Here is a 24,900-nt window from a genome sequence, read left to right on the forward strand (position 1 = left end):
TTTAAACATTAATTATCTGGACTAAGATTGGTATGATTTCTGGGAACTGTTTTGCACGACAATATGTGGATAGTACATGAGTATGTAGATAATGGCACATGTGGGCAATTTTTGACTATATGTGGTTTATGGCATTGGAAATCACATACCAGGCCTACGGCTTCAAACAGTGTCTACACAAACCCTCAGAAGACAATTGTATGACATTTGGCTATGAGCCAGACTTCCAGCTACAGGTGTTCCGCTGAGCTCACATCACTAAAAAGCTATCACATGGTGCAAGGCAAGACGGCAATGTAGACTGGAATGGAGGTCTATCTTCTTCAGCGTTGAGTCCCGCTTTTATCTCAGAAGCAATAATAGCCGGATATTGGTCAGGAGACCATGAAAAAATGTCACACCTGTCCAACTCTAATGTTGAGAAGTGGATAGATAGATAAATAGATAGATAGATACTGTAGATAGATAGATATGAGATATAAATAGATAGGTATTAGATAGATAGATGTTAGATAGCTAGACAGTAAATTGATAAATGCAGCACACTAAGTGGATGAAATAAAAAATGGTGGTTTATTCCATGATGTAAAGACAACATTTCCGTAGTCTCATGCTACCTTTTCTAAAGGGGTGGGGGTGGCGGGCTATTGAAATGTCTTTACATTACAAAATAAACCATCATTTATAATTTAATCCGCTTGATAGGCTGCATTTATCCATTTAATATTGTGTTGGACCTGGTAAATGCAGTCCTATGTATGGGGGGCACCTTTCTTCATTATTTTTTTATTTTATTTTCTCTTTTGAATGTGCTGCTTCTAATTGAACTTTAGATAGATAGATAGATAGATAGATAGAGATAGGATATATATATATATATATATATATATATATATATATATATACATGAGATAGATAGATATGAGATAGGATATATATATATATATATATATATATATATATATATATATATATATATATACATATGAGATAGATAGATATGAGATAGATAGATAGATATGAGATAGATAGATAGATAGAGATAGGATATAGATATGCACATTAAAAAAGGGGAATGCCACGGCAGGTGGCAAGTGACATGTCACTTGCCACCTGCCGTGGCATTCCCCATTTTTAATGTGCATGATTAAAAGTTAAGTTTTAGGATTTCTGCTATTCACCAGGTGCTGGATTTTTTTCCCTTTATTTTTTTCTTCATTGTCTACAGGGAGTGGCGTCTCCCTGCATCCGTGCTCCAGGACTTATATTTTGGACGTGTGCTATCTATGAAGAGTGGGTGAGCTGATCTACTTTTGCTTTTCAGGATATAGATATAGATGAGATAGATAAATAGATAGATAGATATGAGTTAGGTAGATAGATAGACAGATAGATAGATAGATAAATAGATAGATATGAGATAGATAGATAGATAGATAGATAGATAGATAGATATGAGATATGTAGGTAGATAGATAGATATATAGCAACAGAAGAATGCAGCAGCACACTGCCAGCACAAGGATATAGGTGAAACATGAACATGCAGATAAAACATGGAGAGCTATACAGCTATGGTGTAATAGATGCAAATGTGAAACTATGAAATAGTGAGGCACTTAGCTCGCAAATTTGTCTCCGCCGGCGGTCAAATAGCTTGGACCGTCCCACCGCGATAAAGTGGCCTCATTGGGACGGACCCTACACTGTGAATATGCCTCTGTGTGAACAGTTCAGTAAGCATGGCAGGGTCTGGAACATCCAAGACACCTTATATACACACCTGTCATTGTCTACAGGGAGTGGCATGCATGCTCCAGGACTAATATTTTGGAGGTGTGCTATCTATGAAGAGTGGGTGAGCTGATCTACTTTTGCTTTTCAGGATATAGATGAGATAGATAAATAGATAGATAGATATGAGTTAGGTAGATAGATAGATAGATAGATAGATAGATAGATAGATAGATAGATATGAGATAGATAGAGATGAGATACGTAGGTAGATAGATAGATACATAGATATATATGAGATAGATAGATATGAGATACGTAGGTAGATAGATAAATAGATAGATATGAGATAGATATGAGATAGATGATAGATAGATAGATAGATAGATAAAGATAGATAGATAGATAGATAGATAGATATGAGATAGATAGAGATAGAATATAGATAGATATGAGATAGATAGATAGATAGATAGATAAGAGATAGATGATAGATAGACAAAGATAGATAGATAGATAGATATGAGATAGATAGATAGAGATAGAATATAGATAGATATGAGATAGATAGATATGAGATAGATAGATAGATATGAAATAGATAATTAGAGATAGAATATAGATATATATGAAATAGATAGATAGATAGATAGACAGTTTTTGTATATGGTACTGTGTAAACCAAAGGGAGATACTAATTTCATTAATAAAGAAAGTTGTGCCCTAGACACACAGAAAATATATACATAGTTTTTTATATAACCATTTTTGGTCCTACTTCATCATGTCTTCCCTTAGAGACCCGGCTAGAAAATAATCCCCATAAAAATTTACTTGCATATTTATTGAGACGCGAGCTGTAAATTAATGCAATATTTTATTTTTTAAATAGTGGGTAGACTTCTCCCAAAATATTACATAACTTTGCTTTGACCAACAGCTACATAGTTCTTCCAGGTGGTTTATTGAATTCCATCACTTTTTAAACACACGATTCCAGCTTCCAAATACTCATTTTATTGTTGATGAGTTTTGAGAATGGAATGTTCTGGAGTCTTTACTGTTACAAACTTCCCTCATTTATAGTACATATTCTAGACAATGATGCATACAAGTACAGGGCCATAATTTCGGGTAATTATCCCAGTCTATGCTCCATTACTCATTATCCTCTTTATTCAAATTTCGGAGAAAGCAGCGCATTAGAACAGCAGACATTAATGATATAATGTATCACCATTCAATATGAAGACATTTCTGTAGTACTCAACATTGTCATAATTAACATTAACCTCTTCTTTACCAATAATGAGGTGTTTCCATTGTTTCAAAACATTTATAAGTTTGTTTTTCTTGATTTTCATTCATTTTCATATTTTCTGTCGTTTCATCTCTTTGTATCAAATTGTCTTTGTCTGCATCTTTTTTGTGCTTTTAGTATTGTCTATTTGTTACACACTATTTATTTTATGCTTATAACATAGCAAAGTTTGCTTTATCTGAGCTGTTGCTGCAGCATACATTTAAGAAGCATGACAGGATTCTTTCTTTCTTTATATACTAGCTGAGTACCCGGCACTCCCCTTTTTTTCCTATCTAATCCTTGTGGAAGAGGAAAAGCAACAAAGGAGGAAGCTTTCCTCAAATGCTGTCCTCAAATCCTGACCTCATATCTCCTCCTCATATGCTGTCCTCAAATCCTGACCTCATATCCTGACCCCAAGTCCCCTCCTCATATTCCGACCTTATATCCTGTCCTAATATCCCGTCCTCATATTCCTTCTTTATATCCCTTCCTCATATCCCGTCCTTATATCCCATCCTCATATCCAGTCCTCATATCCAGTCCTCATGTTCTGTCCTCATATCTCGTCCTCACATCCCGACCCCATATCCTGTCCCCATATCCCAGAATAACCATATTTATAATCCTGATAATCTTTGCTTTTGTTGTGTGTTGTGTTTTGCCTTGCTTAAAGAAGATGTGTGACAAGGCTGTCGAGAATGCCACACCAGTGGGGATGAATTTGAACTTTGAGACTACTGATGAAGCCTATACCCAATTACAGAGCATAGGACAGCATCTGAGTCCATATGTGTAACGTCTGAGACTAAGGGGGTCCATGAATAAGCCATGGATCATCTAAAGTACAGTGAAGCGTTCAAGAAAACACATTGGGGCAGATGAATTGGGATGACAGAAATTAGGGAAAGGTAAAATAGTCATTTTAAGGGGGGATATATAGCATAAAAGGACTATTTGACAAAGCCCGACCCCAAAGCTACTCTGCTTCTTGCTCTCCCCCCTCCCACCATGTAAGAAGATTTCCTGTCCTGGCCAATGCCTAGAAGCCTCCCAAAAAATCTAACTTATATGGTCTGCCAAAGCTGTACTCACCTCCCTAGGGAGGGTGGGAACTTATTCTAATTGCAATAGTTATATAAGCTAGATGACTGACAATAGATTTTCGAAGTATGTTATCACTGACAGTGTGTGTCCGCGTGATTTACTGTGCATTCACTCAAAATCAATCCGGAAGGGGGCTTGATATTTACTAGGAAACTGATAAAAATCCATATCAGCACATGTAGAAGTACTTGTTTATGCCTTGAGTTTACCTCGTTTTGCTGATATAGCATGCATGGGGTAGGCTCCATTTTCGTTTGCAAATGCACATTAAAGGAAAACTGTCAGCCTGTTCACCCATACTAAACCCAATGCACTGCATTATAGTGTGGGTGACATGGAATCCAAGGAGGGGTCACTTACTTAAATATGTCCAGTAGGTCCTGAGATATGTCCCCCAGAAAGTCCTCTTTTCTGAATTCAGGGAATCGCACACAGGGGGCATCCCAGGTGTGGGGCTTCGTAACTTCACTTCACTAGGATGTGGAGTTACAGAAAACGAATATGTAAATTGAACTGTGAAGCTCTGCCCCCAGTGCGTGATTCACTAAATTCAGAAGAGGATCTTCTGGGGAGATATCTCAGGACCTACTGGACATTTATTATATTAAAATAAGTGATCCCTCATTGGACTCCTGTTCACCCACTATAACTCAGTGCATTGAGTTTAGTGTGGGTGAACAGGATGACAGTTTTCCATAATGTAGGATCTGTAATGCAGCCTACATTTCCCATGAATTCTCTGGCTGAGGGTCAGTTGTTTGATTACTTCCACTGGTCATCTGTGCTCATGCTAGTGCTGGAGTTGAGCTCATTGACTCATCAGTGGGTTGGGGTTCAATTATATTATATGCAGTTTAGATGTGTTTTTATTTTTATTTTTTATATAGCCAATATGCAAAAGTGATTTGACCTATAATCACACATAAGTGTTTTATGAAGATTTGAAGTCCTTAGGCTGTGTTCACATATTGAATTTTAACATATTTGTACAGCATTTTAGCAATTTTTGCAACAATTTTCCAAAATTGTGGTAAAAATGTGGACATGTTTTTACTGTGATTTGTACAATAAAGATCATTTTATAAATATTATATTTTGTTGGGAAAATCACAGCAAAAACAGAAAAAGGGCAGAAAGAAATGCAATGTGTGAACAAAGTTTCTGGAGAGGTGTATGACTGTATCGGCTGTGGTAGGTGGATCCACTGACCTGTTGAGGAAGATGCCTTGGGCCGTACCAGGGAGCGGAGTCTAAAGTGCTGCTGGTTTTCACCAGAGCCCGCTTGAAAGCGGGATGAACTTGCTGCGGCAGGCGGCACCCAGGTCGCTACCCCTGATACGACTGGTCCCCACAGGGAGCCGAGGTATAACGGGGCACAGGTAGGATGAGACTCAGACGTAGTCAGGACAGGCAGGAGGTCAGGACAGATGGCAATGCAGCAAGGTCAGGTCACGAAGCAGGAGGTCAGAAGGCAGGCGGCACAGGAGCAAGGTCAGGTCACAAAGCAGGAGGTCAGAAGGCAGGTGGCACAGGAGCAAGGTCAGTATACGTAGCAGGGGATCAGATACACGGCAAGACTAGACACAGAATATGTTTCAGAGGAGGCAGAGAAAGGTGAGCGGCAGTCCAGGTTTCGCCTGCAGGCGCATCCCGCAATGCAAACCGCGGCACTGCCAGGGACAGAGAGGGGTAGGAGAGAACGCTCCCGGCCGTAGTGCCTGACCGGAGCGTGGGACATGACAATGACTACTATATATCTTGATCCCATAGACCTGGTAAATGGAGCTTGGAGGGATCTAGAATCTAGAAGGAGGGATCTAATAAGTGATCGTGTCATTCTGTAGTTCAAGTCAGCTGACCTAAGACTGATATCTTGTGACTCCCATTAAGCACAGTAACTTTTTTGAGTCAGACCAGTGATCACATGGCCAAGATGAAGAAATGAAACTCATAGAGGCAAGTTCTTGGACTGAAACACATGTTGAGTTGGTGCCATCCTGGGACCTTCAGTATCTATAATCATTATACTGGTAGTGTTGTCATCAGTCTAATTGCTCACTTTCTGTTTATCCCAGTTAATGCAATGTACTCTCTGACCATTGCAGCGTGCACTTAAAGGGGTACTCCACTTCTGGACATCTTATCCCCCATCCAAAGGATAGGGAATAAGACGTCTGATCGTGGGTGGTCCTGCCGCTGTTACCCCACCCGACCTCTGGGTCGGCACTGTGGCATTCTGAACATGAAAGCCTTCAGCTTCCGTGTTTGTGACGTTCCATCCACCATGCCCCCACCATTCATGTCTATGGGAGGGGGCGTGGCAGCTTGTACATAGTCATCATGCCTCCTCCTATAGACATGAATTGAGGGGGCATGACTGCTGTGGTTACCCTTCATCTGGCACTTCTCTTCGGCATTCTCTCTGTGCCCTGGATGACTGGGGTGCCGCGCAGGAGATCAGCCGCTCAGACATCGGCTGAACAGACATCTTAGCCCCTATCCTTTGGATGTTTAGGGGCAGAGTACCTCTTTAGGTCCCCTTGTTGGACATAGTTTGTGTAGTTTGCCTTTTTTTTGCCCATTCCTCGTTTTTGAAATGTTTTTAACCGTAATATTGTTGTTCAATAGAGTTGTCATATACATTTAAAACTTATTTTGTAGTAGCTCCATTTTTTCATGTGCTATATGTTTATAGGCGTATACATTAACCCCTTCCCGACCTATGACATACCTGTACGTCATGGGTGGCAAGGTGTTCCCGACCCATGACATACAGGTACGTCATGGATATTACTGCCGCTACTCGCGGCATCCCGCAGCGCCCGGAAAGATGGTGGCTATCACTGATAGCCAGCCATCTTACCGTGCGACCACGGGGGGTTTCGTCCCCCACCCCCCCCAAGCGATCGCTGCTATCAGCTGGTCAAATCTGACTAGCTGATAGCAGCGTTTCGCTATCAGAATACTTAGCAGCGCGGTGTGTGAGTCCCGATCACGGGGATCGGGACACACACCGCTCTGCTAAGTGTCCCTGACCCGTCCCCCGGCGTCACTTACCCGTCGGAGCGGTGTCCCGAGCGGTCCCGGCGTCCTCCGTGCGGTCCCGACGTCCTCCGTGCGGTCCCGGCTGCGCTGCGTCCCGGAGGTGAGTTTCCGGCAGCAGTGCAGCATCTTCATTGGCAGCAGTGAGATCGCCATAAAGCGATCTCACTGCTGCCTCTGAGAGTTTCAAAACTGCAACTCCCAGCATGCCCAGACAGCCTTTGGCTTTCTGGGCATGCTGGGAGTTGTAGTTTTGCAACATCTGGAGGTCCACAGTTTGGAGACCACTGTATAATGGTCTCCAATCTGTGCTCTTCCAGATGTTGCAAAACTACAAATCTCAGCATGCTCAGTCTGTCCAGGCATTATACAGTGGTCTCCAAACTGTGGACCTCCAGATGTTGCAAAACTACAACTCCCAGCATGCCCAGACTGCCCAGGCATGCTGGAAGTTGTAGTTCAGCAACATCTGATCCTTCAGATATTGCCGAACTACAACTTCCAGCATGCCTTGGCAGTCTGGGCATGCTGGGAGTTGTAGTTTTGCAACATCTGGAGGCACACTAGTTGGGAAACACTGTCCGTTTCCTACCTCAGTGCCGCCAGCTGTTGCAATTGTTGCAAAACTATAACTCCCAGCATGCACTGACAGACCATGCATGCTGGGAGTTGTAGTTTTGCAACAGCTGGAGGCACACTGGTTTGGAAACACTAAGTTTGGTTGCAAAACACTTGAAAGTTTATTACTTAACTTAGTGTTTCCAAACCAGTGTTCCTCCAGCTGTTGCAAAACTACAACTCCCAGCATGCACGGACAGCCAAAGGGCATGCTCGGAGTTTGCAACAGCTGGATGTTTGCCCCCTCCCCCCAATGTGAATGTACAGGGTACACTCACATGGGCGGAGGTTTACAGTGAGTGCTGCAAGTTTGAGATGGCGCAAATTTTGCGCTGCAGCTCAAACTTCCAGCGGCAAACTTGCTGTGAACCTCTGCCCATGTGACTGTACCCTAAAAACACTACACTACACTGACACTAACCTAAAATAAAAAGTAAAAAACACTACATATACACATACCCCTACACAGCCCCCCTCCCCCCAAAAAATGAAAAACGTCTGGTACGCTACTGTTTCCAAAACGGAGCCTCCAGCTGTTGCAAAATAATAACTCCCAGTATTGCCGGACAGCCATTGACTGTCCAGGCATGCTGGGAGTTTTGCAACAGCTGGAGGCACCCTGTTTGGGAATCACTGGCGTAGAATACCCCTATGTCCACCCCTATGCAAATCCCTAATTCAGGCCTCAAATGCACATGGCGCTCTCACTTTGGAGCCCTGTCGTATTTCAGGGCAACAGTTTTGGGACACATATGGGGTATCGCCGTACTCGGGAGAAATTGCCTTACAAATTTTGGGGGGCTTTTTCTTCTTTAACCCCTTATGAAAAGGTGGAGTTGGGGTCTACACCAGCATGTTAGTGTAAAAAAATAAATTTTTTTCACTGACATGCTGGTGTTGCCCTATACTTTTCATTTTCATAAGAGGTAAAAGGGAAAAAAGACCCTCTAAATTTGTAACGCAATTTCTCCTGAGTACGGAGATACCCCATATGTGGGCGCAAAGTGCTCTGGGGGCGCACAACAAGGCCCAGAACGGAGAGTGCACCATGTACATTTGAGGCGATTTGCACAGGGGTGGCTGATTGTTACAGCAGTTCTGACAAACGCAAAACAATAAATATCCATATGTAACCCCATTTTGGAAACTACACCCCTTACGGAATGTAATAAGGGGTGCAGTGAGCATTTACACCCCACTGGTGTATGACAGATTTTTGGAACAGTGGGCTGTGAAAATGAAAAATAAAATTTTTGATTTGCACAGTCCACCGTTTCAAATATCTGTCAAACGCCAGTGGGGTGTAAATGCTCACTGCACCCCTTATTACATTCCATGAGGGGTATTGTTTCCAAAATGGGGTCACATGTGGGGGGGTCCACTGTTCTGGCACCATAGGGGCTTCCTAAATGGGACTTGCCCCCCAAAAACCATTTCAGAAAAACGTACTCTCCAAAATCCCATTGTCGCTCCTTCCCTTCTGAGCCCTCTACTGCGCCCACCGAACATTTTACATACGCATATGAGGTGTTTCCTTACTCGAGAGAAATTGGGTTACAAATTTTAGGGTGATTTCTCTCCTTTTACCCCTTGTAAAAATTAAAAAATTGGGTCTACAAGAACATGCGAGTGTAAAAAATGAAGATTTAGAATTTTTTCCTTCACTTTGCTGCTATTCCTGTGAAACACCTAAAGGGTTAAAACACTTACTGAATGTCATTTTGAATACTTTGGGGGGTGCAGTTTTTATAATGGGGTCATTTATGGGGTATTTCTAATATGAAGATCCTTAAAATCCACTTCCAACCTGAACTGGGCCCTGAAAAATTAAGATTTTGAAAATCTTGAGAAAAATTGGAAAATTGCTGCTGAACTTTGAAGCCCTCTGGTGTCTTCCAAAAGTAAAAACTTGTCAATTTTTTTAATGCAAACACAAAGTAGACATATTGTATATGTGAATCAATATGTAATTTATTTGGAATATCCATTTTCCTTTCAAGCAGAGACTTTCAAAGTTAGAAAAATGCTAAATTTTCAAAATTTTCATGAAATTTTTAGATTTTTTACCAAGAAAGGATACAAATATCAGTGAAATTTTACCGATAAAATAAAGTAGAATATGTCACGAAAAAACAATCTCGGAATCAGAATGATAAGTAAAAGCATTCCAAAGTTATTAATGTTTAAAGTGACAGTGGTCAGATTTTCAAAAAATGCCCAGGTCATGAAGGTGAAAATGGGCTGGGTCATGAAGGGGTTAAAGGGGTACTTTTTTTTTTTTTTTTTTTTTTATCAACTGGTGCCAGAAAGTTAAAAAGATTTGTAAATCACTTCTATTAAAACATCTTAATCCTTCCAGTACTTTATAGGGGCTGTATACTAAAGAGAAATACAAAAAAGAAATGCATGTCCTCTAATGTCATGACCACAGTGCTCTCTGCTGACCTCTGCTGTCCATTTAAGGAACTGTCCAGTGCAGCATATGTTTGCCATGGGGATTTTCTCCTGTTCTGGACAGTTCCTAAAATGGACAGCAGAGGTCAGCAGAGAGCACTGTGGTCAGGACATCACAGGAAATGCATTTCTTTCTTGGATTTCTCTACAGCCCCTAAAAAGTACTGGAAGGATTAAGATTATTTAACAGAAGTGATTTACAAATCTGTTTAACTTTCTGGCACCAGTTAATAAAAAAAAATAAAAAAAAGGTTTCCACGGGAGTACCCCTTTAAGGCTATATATACACTTGGGGGTTATATTTAATTATTTTTTTTCATAACTGATTCTATTTATGGACATTTCCCCTTTGACACCACTGTTTATTACATATTTGTCTGTGTGTTATACACAATAAATGAGTTATACCTTCAGTGCTTTGTGACAATGGTGTAAATTGTGTTCGTATTCCCCATTGGTATATATGGAATGCTGACTTACCAGAGCTTAGTGGAGCCCTGTAAATTGCCTTGTTGGATTTCAGAAAGAGTTGGAAACAGCTACACAAGTTCCTTCTGGGCATACAGGCTTGGAAGGCTTTTTTTTTGTTTTTTGTTTTTTTATAGAGGTCGTTAATAAATACATTTTTGTTACCAGTTTAAAAATATTTTTTGAACAGCTCCAGTTCATCTCAAGACAACAGAACTAACTTAACAGAGGCTCCAAATACTTGGATTACCCCAGGACTGATAGTAGGGCCAAATTTTGTAACAACTAGACATTTGCCAGAACAAGTAAATGAAAGAATGAGTAACAAGATTAAGGACTCATAAACAGAGGACAGTAACCAATAGATTATGGGCAGGGGTCAAAATGCGTGTGAACTCACCCAAGATTTCAACTCAAAGGCTGGTCCTGCAAGACTCTTGCTAATGGGAATGGTGTTCCTGCTGTGGAAAAAAGTGCAGGATTTCAGTTCCCACGTATTCCTGTAAGACTTGAGCCCTGATTATCGGGATGGAATATGGCACTAATAAATAAGAAAGATGGCACTCCCTGGCTCGCTGTGTAAAGCATCTTTGGCCAAGCTGCAGTCGGTTTGCACTCTCTACTATACAAGTGGCAAGTCTTGTTACTGCTGTGTTATGGGGAACCCTTGATAAGGAAACCTAGTCTTGGGAATCACACCTTAGGTTCATGAAGCTCTCATCAGAAAATTCTATTATTAGGACTTTCCAGTTCCTCGATGGAAAAGAAAATGAGCAATTGATTTCTATAGCAGTTGTCAAGCATATACTTGACCCTATAGAAAAGCAATACTGTCTATCATTATATGACTGCCGAATTCAGTCAGTCACTGGCATCTGCGATGACCTGTTGTACTTATTAACATAACATAGGGATCGATGACTGGCTGCAATAGAGTGTCACAGCTTTAGCAATATAAACAGAGACCAGAGGGGAACCATGGCCCAGCACTGCTGGATATAATAATAGTGTTAATTGTAACACCTATACCTCTCTTTCTATATTGATATTAATATTTTGAAGGGGATCTCTTTTTCATATATTTTGTTTAATACATTTTTCCGCATAAGTGAGTCCACCCCTGACATTTTTTTTACATTTTTTATTCTGTCTTTTCATGTGACAACACTGAAGAAATGACTCTCTGCTACAATGTAAGGTTGTAAGTGCACAACCTGTATAACAGTGTTTAATGTCTAAACCTTAGCAACAAATGTTGGTACACCCCTAAGTTGAAATGTACAAATTGGGCTAAATTTGTTATTTTTCCTCCTCAGTGTCAGTGTTACAAGGTCTCAGGTGTGAATGCGGAGCAGGTTTCTTAAATTTGGTGTTATCGCTCTTATACTTTATAATGCTGTTCACTGGCAATTGAACATGACACCTCATGGCAAGGAACTCTCTGAGGATCTGAAAAAAAAAAAAGAATTGTTGCTCTATATAAAGATAGCCTAGGCTATAGGAAAATACTAAGACCCTAAAACTGAGCTGCATCATGGTGGGCAAGACCATACAGTGTTTTCACAGGACAGGTTCCACTAAGACCTCAGGCCTAACCATGGTTGACCAAAGAAGTTGAGTGCAAGTGCTCAGCATCAAGAGTGCCTCTCATACAGTTAAGCATAGTGGTGGGAATGTCATGAGTGCTACTGGCACTGGGGAGCTACAGATCATTGAGGGAACCACATATCCCAACTTGTACTGTGACATACTGAAGCAGGGCTTAATGCCCTTCATTTGGAGACTGGGCTGCAGGGCAGTATTCCAGCATGATAATGACCCCAAACACACCTCCAAAACCTTTGCTAAAGAAGTTGAGGGTTAAAATGGTACTCTGGCATTAAGACAACTTATCCTCTATCCAAAGGGGATAAGATGCCTGATCGAGGGGGTCCCGCCACTGGGGACCCCTGCAATCTTTCACGCAGAACACCACTATCATCAGCCTCCGGAACGAACATCGCTCTGGGTCTGATGACTCCCAATCAGGGGGCCGGAGTATGGTGATGTCACGGCTCTGCCCCCTCAATGCAAGCCTATGGGAGGGGGCGTGACAGACGCCACGCTCCCTCACATAGGCTTGCATTGAGGGGGTGGAGCGTGACATCACACGGGGGCAGAGCTTTGATGTCATGATACTCTCGCCATGTGATCGTGAGTCATCAGACCTGGAGCGATGTTCGCTCTGGAGGAAGTTGATAGGGGTGTGCTGCATGAAAGATTGCGGTGGTCCCGAGCGGCGGACCCCGTGATCAGGCATCTTATCCCTTATCCAAAAGATCATGGAGGAGCAGAAGAGGACTACAATGGCAACTGTAAAACTCTGGTGAACTTCATGTCTAAAAGGCTTAAGGCAGGGCTGGAAAATAATGGTGGCCACACTAACTACTTTACATTGAAGCAAAGTTTCATTTCTTCTGTGTTGTCACATGAAAAGATATATTAAAATATTTACAAAAATGTAAGGGGTGGACTCACTTATGGGAGATACTGTAGGTATATTATGAACATTGGTGGGTGCTGACTTAAAAATAATTATAATGAAGAAAATAATCAAATATAGATAAAAATAATAAATAAATATAGATTTTTTTTATAGGACATGGAGCTTACATTTAGCAGCATTTGACATCCAAGAGCAAGATCAAAGGGTAGAAAAATACTAGAGAAACCTTGTCATGTTTTCTAGCAACAGGAAAAACAGTTTGTGAGAGAAACTATTTCCGCCTGCTGAGCCCAAAAGGTAACACATTCAAAGGTGAAAATTACAGGAAGCTATTTTGAAGGTCGCTCTGATGGGTGCTTTCGTTCTTCTTCATCTTCACATATGCTTCTGAGACAACGGAAAAAAAAATGTGACAGAGCTTACAAAATGAATCCTACCCTATTCCCACATTTGTTGCTCCCTGCTGTGTCAGTTTAAACACCAAATGAGTACTGTGTATGGCCATAGACACGGAGGACTTTACGGCATGCAATGGAAACTGGATTAATGGTGCACCGTACGTGGTGCATCTTTCATATGACAAGTAACTATGCTTCTCGGAGAGGGCATGAAACCCACAGTAAAGAATGCATTATGAAGAAAATGGTCTACTAAAATATGGCTATTACAGAAGACAGATGCACATCGTGCTATAGTAAAATTCTGATACATTCCCATAATCCTGTAGTAGATGTCCTATAGTAATGATAGTCTGCATTAAAAGAGCAGTGGACAAGAGCAATCTTACATAATGGCAACAATTTAGAGTGTCAAGTGGGAAGAAGGAATAAAATCACTGCAATTTCCATTGCCTCCATAAATGCTTTGCTCATGGCACTGGGCTGCAGGGCAGTATTCCAGCATGATAAAGACCCAAAACACACCTCCAAGACCATCACCTTTGCTAAAGAAGCTGAGGGTTAAAGGGGTACTCCGGAGCTAACACAACTTATGCCCTATCCAAAGGATAGGGGATAAGATGCCTGATTGCGGGGTTCCCACCAGTGGGGACTCCCACAATCTTTCATGCAGCACTCCACTATCATCAGCCTCCGGAGCGAACATCATGATCGTGAGTCATCAGATCCGGAGCGATGTTCGCTCCAGAGGCTGATGATCGCAACCCTTGACAAAGCGGATTAATCCGTGAAACGTCGGGGAGGCTTTTGTCTTTGTTTTAACCAGCGGCAGATATAAAAACAGTAACAGGACTGGTAGTCTATGGTTAGGTGATGCAGGTATATCCAGCACACCAATCACGCAGATAGATACCATAGCTCCAGTGACACCTGGTTCAGTAAGGGGTTATTATAATATCCCCACTGTAAGAACAAGTCACTGCATCGCTGACAATTTTAAAACGTGTGAAGGGGTTAATTGTTATTTTAATATAAATTGAAATAAAGTCTGTTTTTTAGGGGAGGGCATCTAGTAAGGGTTTATCCCCGAGAGGGGGCAACCCCTTAAAGGTTGTTTAGTAGGTTTCCTTTGTAACACCTGACTAGGAATGTAATGTCTCGGGTCGCACTGCAAACTGGGAAAAGCTGAGACAACACTCATTTTGTATGCTGATAAAAATTTACCTTTGGGCAAAGATAACAAGGATTGCAAAACCAGCCCTCAAACACAGGTACAGAAACTATATTATGAAATACTCTAACTTTACATCCTCTGTAGCATAGTTAAATAAAAAAAATAAAAAATTATAAATAAATCAAAATAAAAAATAAAACAATCCTGGAATACCCCTTTATCTAGTCGATTGAGATCTAAATAAATTACATTGTAAAGTAAACACAATAACACAACTTTTTGTACCAAATACAATACATTATGGTATTCTAAGAATGATTGTAGATGTGTAGAGATTATACCACAATTCAGAAGCTAAGCCCAGTGTTTTAATAACACGATAGGGCCAAAACTTTTAATGAATAAAGAGTAATACACCGAAGCTGCAGTAACTTATAGCAATGAAAGACCAATTAGGTTTCCTTGATGTAGAACATAGAAGAAAATGAAGGAAAATGGTTGCTATGGTTTTTTGCATATTAATGCGCTAAACTTTATTGCAGTTAGAAATGCTTGAAGTGCAAACTTTAACAGAAATCCCAATATAACCACAAGCGAAGAACATTTTTCCATAATGAAGATCAATTGGAAGAGGTCCTGCTGATCAGAAGATGATTTGCTGGGGCCAACCTTTTCTGGGTAAATGTTCTCCTGACTGTCAAAGTGCAATTGTTATTATATTGACATTCAACATGGTTCAGATTCAGCCATACACATTATTATTTAAAGAGCATTTCATTCTAAAGTAGGAAAAATACATATCTTACAGTTGTCCTTTTCTGCCAAGCTGCTTAGATTTCAGCTCAGTTCTCTGCTCTGAAAGCTGGGTAACCATTAAAGGGGTATTCCAGTATTTATCGGCTGCTGTATGCTACAGAGGAAGTTCTTTTCTTTTTGAATTTTCTTTCTGTCTGACCGCAGTGCTCTCTGCTGACACCTCTGTCCATGTCAGGAACTGTCCAGAGTAGGCGCAAATCCCCTTGGCAAACCTATCCTGCTCTGATCAGTTCCTGACATGGACAGAGGTGTCAGCAGAGTGCACTGTGGTAAGACAGAAAGAAAATTCTAAAAGAAAAGAACTTCCTCTGTAGTATTCAGCAGCTGATAAGTACTGAAAGGATTAAGATTTTTAAACAGAAGTAATTTACAAATCTGTTTAACTTTCTGGCACCAGTTGATTTAAAACAAAAAAATTTCCAGGAGAGTACCCCTTTAATAAGCTAGCCATTGTAGCTGTAACTTATGGTGTCAAATGTGTAAGGCTAGCCCTTAGCATTAGATCCTCCAGGATACCAAAGTTCTGGAACAATAATGGACCCCAAAGGTCCAGCAAAGGATATACTTGTTAAGGGTGACATTGAAATCAATAATATGCCACTAGGCTATATTATGAGTTGATTCCCAAATAACCTTTCAGACATATTTAAAGGGATACTCCTGTGGAAAACATATTTTTTTTTTAAATCAACTGGTGCCAGAAAGTTAAATTACTTCTATTTAAAAATCATATTCTTTCCAGTACTTATCAGCTGCTGTATGCTGCACAGGAAGTTGCATTTCTTTCTGGAATTATTTTCAGTCTGATCACAGTGATCTCTGCTGACACCTCTGCCCATGTCAGGAACTGTCCAGAGTACAATCAGATGCCCATAACAAACCTCTCCTGCACTGGACAGTTCCTGATATGGATTGAGTTGTCAGCAGAGAGCACTGTGGTCAGACTGGAAAGGATTCCAGAAAGTAATACAACTTCCTGTGGAGCATACAGCAGCTGATAAGTACTGAAAGGATTAAGATTTTTAAATAGAAGTAATTTACAAATTTGTTTAACTTTCTGGCACCAGTTGATTTAAAAAAAAAATTCCACTGAAGTACCTCTTTTGTGATTAGAGATAAGCAAATTGGTTAATTCCAAAATAATTTTGTTTATAGTTTTCCCCAATATTAGCATCTGTACAAATCCAAATTTTCTGGGATTTGTTTTAAGTGAAATAGAAAGCATAGGAGAAGGGACTCCTGTCAAAGATAGGAGTCCCTGCTCCTGTACACTTAATGGCGAGACATACACTGTGAATGAGCACCACCTTGAGGTAAGCAGTGATACATTCAGCAACAGCATATGCCTCACTGTTCAATGTACAGAAGCAGTTCCTTCTCTCATGCTTGGTTTCCTTGGCGCGCTACACTATTGGCATGTTGGACCTCTAAGAGGTAAGTGGCGATTTAAAATGTATAGCTGCATACATTCACAACATTTGCTAAGCCAGTCACTCTGTGAGCAATTTATATCACTGCGGAGATTTCGTTCAGAGTTAGAAAAAGCCGGGTAGCATCTTATGTGATTGCCATAATTGTTACCAGTCAGCATTCCCAGGGGTATGTAGCTGTCAACAGGATGAAAGTAAAGACAGCACCAGAACTTGGTCTATACAGTATAATTACAGTATCATATAGGTAGGAATGTGTATCTAACAATTTGCCTTTTTTTTAACCCCTTAAGGACGCAGGACGTAAATGTACGTCCTGGTGTGGTGGTACTTAAGGCACCAGGACGTACATTTACGTCCTGTGCATAACCGCGGGCATCGGAGCGATGCCCGTGTCATGCGCGGCTAATCCCGGCTGCTGATCGCAGCCAGGGACCCGCCGGCAATGGCCGACGCCCTCGATTTCGCGGGCGTCCGCCATTAACCCTTCAGGTGCCGGGATCAATGCAGATCCCGGCATCTGCGGCAGTGCGCGATTTCAATGAATGATCGGCTCGCCCGCAGCGTTGCTGCGGGGATCCGGTCATGCAGAACGCCGCACGGAGGTCCTCTCACCTTCCTCCTTCCGGCTCCCGGCGTCTTCTGCTCTGGACTGTGATCGAGCAGACCAGAGCAGAAGATGACCGATAACACTGATCTTTTCTATGTCTATACATAGAACAGATCAGTATTAGCAATCATGGTATTGCTATGAATAGTCCCCTATGGGGACTATTCAAGTGTAAAAAAAAAATTGAAAAATCCCCTCCCCCAATAAAAAAGTAAAACATCATTTTTTTCCTATTTTTCCCCCAAAAAGCGTAAAAAATACATTTAATAGACATATTTGGTATCGCCGCGTGCGTAAATGTCCAAACTATTAAAATAAAATGTTAATGATCCTGTTTGGTGAATGGCGTGAATGTAAAAAAAAAAAAAGTTCATAATTGCTACTTTTTTAATACATTTTATAAAAAAAATTATAAAAAATGTATTAAAAGTTTTTTATATGCAAATGTAGTATCAAAAAAAAGTAAAGATCATGGCGCAAAAAACTAGCCCTCATACAGCCGCTTATACGGAAAAATAAAAAAGTTAGAGGTCATCAAAATAAAGGGATTATAAACGTACTAATTTGGTTAAAAAATGTGTGATTTTTTTTAAGCGCAACAATAATATAAAAGTACGTAATAATGGGTATCATTTTAATCATATTGACCCTCAGAATAAAGAACACACGTCATTTTTACCGTAAATTGTACGGCGTGAAAACGAAACCTTCCAAAATTAGCAAAATTGCGTTTTTCTTTTTAATTTCCCCACAAAAATAGTGTTTTTTGGTTGCGCCATACATTTTATGATATAATGAGTTATGTCATTACAAAGGACAACTGGTCGCGCAAAAAACAAGCCCTCATACTAGTCTGTGGATCAAAATATAAAAGAGTTATGATTTTTAGAAGGCGAGGAGGAAAAAATGAAAACGTAAAAATTAAATTGTCTGAGTCCTTAAGGCCAAAATGGGCTGAGTCCTTAAGGGGTTAAAGGGCATGATCCAAAAAAATAAGCTCTGCACAGTTGTGTCAGGAACAACGCATAGCTATTTTTTCGCTCTAATACCTGTGATTAGAGTTTAAAAAAAGTTACAGTTATTACTATTATTCAGTATAAAATATATCTTCTTACATAAAATAAATAAATAAATAAATAAAAAAAACTAGATAGTTGTGAAAAGTGAACTATATAAAAAATACAAAAATCAAAAGAACAATTGCCTCTTTTCTATATTTGTGTCTTTTTTTATCAATCCTTTATTTTGGTTTTTTAAATATTTCAGAAAGAAGCAAATTGACAAAAAACACAAACATAGTACACACAAGAAGTAACACAGCTCAGGGGAAAGAGACAGGCTCGCAGGCCCCTTCAATACGTCAGACATTAGCAGTATGATCTCTTCGGGAGCCTAATCCTGATGATTACTGCATAGACTACCTCTCATAGTAGTAGAAAACAGCTCAGAACAAACTTTCCTTGGCAAGAAAAAACATAACATGATAAAGTGAACAACAGCTTGAAACAGCGCAAGATGGTGAAGAGGACAAACAGTAGAAGAAAAAGATGAGAGAAAGATATGAGATAAAAAGCAGAAAGAGAGCAAGAAAAGAAGGAGAACAAGAATAAGGTAGGGGAGAAAGAAGGAGGAAGATAGGAGCAGAGAGGGGGAGGTTTGAGGGGGGGAGGGTTGAGGTTGGGGGTGAAGGTTGAGGGTGGGAGGGGGGAGAGAAAAATACGGAAAGAACAAGCAGGAAAGCAGAAGAGGAAAGCTACAAACCTGTAAGAAGTAGGGTGGGGGAGGAGGGGGCAGGGCATTGACTAGTAATTGAAATATACAGAAATCCACTGCCAAAAGGTGGGGAGAGGAAAGGTCCTAGGAGCATTTAATGTGAGGACACAAAAGTAACATCAAGGAGCCCATACCTGAAGAAAGTGAGTATGAGAGTGATTGCTCCAGCTAGAGAGTTCTTCCATTCAGCCTATCTGGGAAACGTTGCCCATCCCTTCCTGTACCGTGGGGGATCTGTTTGCTGCCAATGCAACAGGATAAGAGCTTTTCCAGCTGTCAGCAGATACACCATCAGGGAATTTGTTCTAAGAGGGCAACTCAGACTAGGTAATCCGAGGAAAAGCTGGAGAGGGGTAAGAGCCACACAAGATCCCGACACCTTGCTCATTATGCTTTCCACTCCTTTCCAGAATGGAGTCAGGGCTGTACAGTACCACCTCCAACACTTCACCGATGGAGAGAGACCCCAGTGGTGAAGCAGTTCCTGTGTACGATACCACCTAGCTAACAGTTTGTAGTGGCCTTCCTGTAATTTGACACACCTGGAGAATCCATGTGCATTCTTTAGGACACTTCGTTTATCACTATCAGTAAATATGATACCCAATTATTTTTCCCACAAAGAGATGTACGGCAATGAGCTCTCCCCTCCTCCAAAAAGTGAGCGCAAAAAGCTGAAAGCCTGGGGCGGTTAGTTACAGAGGTCATGGCAGAGGTCAGTTTTTCGAGCCAGAGTAAGTCAGCGCTAATAGCATACACCTTCAGCAGAGATGAACAGGTCTGTCTGATCACATAATACTGGAAGAAATTAAGAGACGAGGAGGGGATCAGCACTTGCACTACATCCTGAAACGGTGGTGTGCCATCTGAGCAAAGGTCTTTCAGGGGGACTTTGCGTAACAAAAACCATGTCCAATCCGTTACTGTAGAATGAGGAAACAGAATGTGTGGGATTAGGGAACTAGGCAGTGCAGGGTACAGGAGAGGTTTAGTAGTACATTGGCCATGTTGAGCCCTATTAAATGCCTTTTTGAGTGTGAGTGTGCCTTGGAGTAAAGGGTTTGTAATTTGGGATAATAGTGATCGAGAGGGTAGCCAGATGACTCTGTCAGTAGGAGCATCGGGTAATGCTAGTTGTGTAGATTCCAGGGAATGTCCCTGTAGTAGGCTATTATTAGAAGGAATCTCCGTCCACCGCTGAAGATGGGTGACTTTGTACCATTGTTCTACATCGGAAAGGCCCAGACCTCCTTGTAACTTCCTGCAGAGCATAAGGCTATGTGGCAGCCGAGGTGTCTTTCCAGACCATAGAAAGGTGGAAAATAGCCGTTTCCATAGAAGTAGAAATCTAGCTGGCAATGCTATTGGGACCATGAAGAGGGGGTATAAAATGGAGGGCATTATATATAAAAGATTTTTTTCTCCCAACAAAGGATAGAAAGGGCAATTGGTAATTTTCAATTTGTTTCTTCAGTTTGTGATATAATGGAACATAATTTGAGGTGAACAAGTTTGACAGGGAAGAGGGCAAAGAGATGCCTAAGTAGGAGGTACTATCTGTGGGCCACTTGTAAGAAGCTCGAGCTTGTGGAATGGAGACATTCAGAATGTCTGAACAACCGTGGTCCGACATAGCTATGGACTTTATCACTGACCTACCTTCATCCCATGGCAACACTGTCATTTGGGTGGTTGTTGATCGTTTTTCCAAAATGGCCCATTTTGTCCCGCTTCCAGGTCTTCCTTCTGCGCCACAATTGGCGAAACAATTTTTTCTGCAAATTTTTAGTCTCCACGGGCTTCCCACGCATATCGTCTCTGATAGAGGCGTTCAATTTGTCTCAAAATTTTAGAGAGCACGCTACACTCAATTAAAAATCAAATTAAATTTGTCTTCTGCTTTTCATCCTCAATCCAATGGACAAGTGGAAAGAGTGAATCAGATTCTTGGTGACTACCTGCACCATTTTGTCTCCTCCCGTCAAAATGATTGGGTCGACCTTCTGCCCTGGGCTGAATTCTCGTACAATTTCAAAAATTCTGAGTCTTCCTCCAAATCTCCATTTTTTTGTGGTCTACGGCCATCATACACTTCCCCCCTCCCCATTCCCACTTCCTCTGATGTTCCTGCCATAGACGAATTGACACAAGACTTCTCTATCTGGAAGGAAACTCAAAAGTCGCTTTTACTGGCCTCATCTTGCATGAAGAGACATGCTGATAAAAAGAGAAGAATTCCTCCTGTCTTTGCCCCTGGTGACAAAGTGTGGCTCTCTGCCAAATACATCCGTTTCCGTGTCCCTAGCTACAAGCTTGGTCCTCGGTACCTCGGGCCATTTAAAATCAAAAATCAAATCAACTCTGTCTCCAACAAGCTCCATCTTCATTCTTCTCTTCGTATTCCCAACTCTTTCCATGTTTCTCTTCTCAAACCTCTCATACTTAACCGTTATTCTCCCAAGGTCACTGTTCCTGCTCCTGTTTATGGCTCCTCTGATGTTTTCTCCGTGACGGAGATCCTCGCCTCCAAAGTTGTCCGAGGTAAAAGATTTTTTTTAATTGACTGGGAGAATTGTGGTCCTGAAGAGAGATCCTGGGAGCCTGAGGCCAATATTCTTGATAAAGAACTCATCCGTAAGTTCCTTGGATCCAAAAAGAGGGGGAGACCTAAGGGGGGGATACTGTAACGCTCCGGGATGGAGACGGGACCCGGAGCGCTTACGGCGTCTGCCCTCCTGCAGCGCCCCGGTCTGTCCCTCTGACCGGGAGCGCTGCTACAGTGATGCCGGCAGGGATGCGATCCGCGTGGCAGCACAAGTCTGCCCACGGACCGCATCCCGTTCTGCTTATGTCCCTCTCCCTGCTGTGTCCTCCCGACGCGCGTAGCCCCACTCTCTAGGGCGCGCACGCGCAGGCTCTCTTAAATTTAAAGGGCCAGTGCACCATTAATTGGTGCCTGGCCCAATCACTGCAAATCACATAAAAACCCTCTTCCCATTCCTGTCCTTGCCGGATCTTGTTGCCCTAGTGCCCTGAGAAAGCGTTTTGTGTGTTCCTTAGCGTGTGTATCTAGAACCTTTGCCGTTGCCCCTGACTATGAACCTTTGCCGCCTGCCTTGACCTTCTGCTACGTCTGACCTCGCCTTGCCTTGTCCTTGTGTACCGTGCCTGTCTCAGCTGTCAGTGAGGTTGAGTCGCTATCGGGTGGAACGACCTGGGGATTACCTGCCGCAGCAAGTTCATCCTGCTTTGCGGCAGGCTCTGGTGAATACCATTAACCCCTTAGATTCCGTCCCCCTGGTACGGCCCACGCCATCACCTCACTGACACAGAGGATCCACCACCTGTGTCCTCCCCGCATACCAGCCTGGACCCTGACACTCCTCTCCTTCTAAAATCCATGACTCTTTTACATTTACATCTACAGACCCATATAAGGGCTTGTTTTTTGTGTGACCAATAGTCCTTTATAAAGAAACATTTCATTTTACCATAAAATGTACAGAGAACCCCAAAAATTATTTTTTAGGGAGGAAATTTTAAGGAAAACCACAATTTTGCACATTTTGGAGGGTTTCGTTTTCCCACTGTACAATTTACGGTAAAAATGATATGTGTTGTTTATTCTGTGGGTCAATACGATTAAAATGGTACCCATGGCTAGATACTTTTATATTTTTGTACCGCTTAAAAAAAATCTAAAACTTTTAGTACAAAATCAGTAATCTAAAATCTCCCTACTTTGACCACCTATAACTTTTTCATTTTTCCATATATAGGGTGGTATGAGGGCTAATTTTTTTGTGCATCATCTGTAATATAGATACCACATTTGCATATATAAAACTTTTAGATCACTTTTTATAAAAAAAAAATTTGGAATAAAATGTGACTAAAAAGCGGCCTTTTTGGATTTTTTTTTTTTTTTTTTACCTTTACGCAGTTCACCGTACAGGATCATTAACATTATATTTTAATAGTTCGGACATTTATGCATGTGGTGATACCAAATATGCTTATTAAAACAAATTATGCTTTTTGGGGGTAAAATGGGAAAAACGGACAATTAAACTTTTTATCGGGGGAGGGGATTTTTCACTTTTTTTTTTACTTTTTCTTTTTCACATTTTTCAACTTTTTTTTTTACCCTTTTTATGTCTCCATAGGGGGATAGCTATAGCAATCATTTGATTGCTAATACTGTTCAGTGTTATGCATAGGACATAGCACTGATCAGTGTTATCGGCTATCTTCTGCTCTGGTCTGCTCGATCTCTGACCAGAGCAGGAGACCCCGGAAGATGGACGGAGTCAGGTGAGGGGACCTCCGTCCGCCATTACAGATGATCGGATCCCCGCATCAGCGCTGCGGCGATCCGATCATCTATTTTAACATACGCACTGCTGCAGATGCCGTGATCTGTACTGATCATGCCATCTGAGGGGTTAATGGCGGACATCGCAGATGTCAGCCATTACTTGCGGGATCCGGCTGCTAGCCGTGTATGACACGAGCACCGCTACGATGCCCATGGTCATACACAGGACGTAAATGTACGTCCTGGTGTGCTAAGCACCACTGCACTAGGACATACATTTACGTCCGTGGTCGTTAAGGGGATAAGCAGGTTTAGGTCGCGGTTGTGGAGAGCAGCTTAGTCGAGTGGCAATCCAGCTCAGAGGTCAGGCTCCGCCCCCTTCTATAGTTACGTCTTTATAAATTACTCATTAATTGAATTGTACCATCAATGTTAAGACAAAAAAATGCTACTTTTCCTGAATAAAGCTAGCCCTCATACAGCAACATCAATTAAAAACATTTTTCAAAAGTTATTGTTGTAAAGTTATAGGTTTAAAGCCTATAGATGAAAGTGAAAAAGTGCGTCTGGTCATTAAGATCCAAAGCAATTCACGAAAATGATAAAAGGCTCAATGCGACACATAAGGCTAAAAAAAAACGCCACTGACGTATCTAATTTTATGGCACACTTAAAACGAAGCGCATAGAAGCATTTAGCAATTGCATTTCCTGGAAACAACCCCCCTAGGTGGGCAACCAACAACACCAATATCTCTTGGCCTAGAAAGGTCAACTCAGCCAACCAAGGAGTCACATATATTCCAATATTGTTCACATGGACTGGGTGACATGTCACTGGTATGACATATAGGGCCTCCTCAATGTAGAGAGGAACCATCTGGCCTGTATCCCGATCATCTAGCCGGCAAGAAGGATGAGTACTAGTTGAGAAGTATCTCCTATATGGTCAGAAGCCATTGATGTCATACCAGTGACAATATTGGAATATAAATATATATAAATGACTCCTTGGTGGACAATGGTGCTTTTGGTTGCCCACCTAGAGGGCTTGTTATAAAGGGGTTATCCAGGAATAGAAAAGCAGAGCTATTTTCTTTTAAAACCAGCTCCACGTCTGTCCCCAGGTTGTGTGTGGTATTACAACTTGGCTCCAGTCACTTCAATGGAA

Source organism: Hyla sarda, chromosome 4 (genome assembly GCF_029499605.1).
Source record: "Hyla sarda isolate aHylSar1 chromosome 4, aHylSar1.hap1, whole genome shotgun sequence".
NCBI lineage: Eukaryota > Metazoa > Chordata > Amphibia > Anura > Hylidae > Hyla > Hyla sarda.